Source organism: Fulmarus glacialis, unplaced genomic scaffold (genome assembly GCF_000690835.1).
Source record: "Fulmarus glacialis isolate BGI_N327 unplaced genomic scaffold, ASM69083v1 scaffold2653, whole genome shotgun sequence".
Lineage (NCBI taxonomy): Eukaryota > Metazoa > Chordata > Aves > Procellariiformes > Procellariidae > Fulmarus > Fulmarus glacialis.
Window position 1 is genome coordinate 2759 of NW_009202247.1, and position 333 is coordinate 3091.

A 333-nucleotide genomic window follows, 5' to 3' on the forward strand; every position below is an offset into this window, starting at 1 on the left:
TCTTTCAGTAAAGAAATTTTTCCTAATGTCCAGTCTAAACCTCCCCTAGCGCAGCTTGAGGCCATTTCCTCTCGTCCCAGGCAGCATCACACGCTAAAGCGAGGGTAATGTGAGCTCATGCTCCAGGGAGTACGGCGAGGAGGGAGGGAGGTGGCGAGGAAGCCCCCACCCCGAAGGACAGCGCTGCACATTCGGCTGGGGGCTCTCGGCACTGCTCCGCTTGCTCCAGAGCCACCGCCAAAGGCAGGACACGGGGCTGGCTCCAGCAATTAGCTCCTTCCAAACGTCAGCTCCCATGTTCGTTAGTCTCTGATCGTGATGCCTGCCACGGGG

General features: G+C 58.9%; 1 protein-coding gene across 1 annotated transcript in view; it reads right to left on the reverse strand.

Moving 5' to 3' along the window:
- SIL1 (SIL1 nucleotide exchange factor) overlaps positions 1-333 on the reverse strand; it is a gene marked incomplete at its 3' end in the record, with an annotated part of 74205 nt that overhangs the window by 2559 nt on the left and 71313 nt on the right. The window lies entirely within an intron of this gene.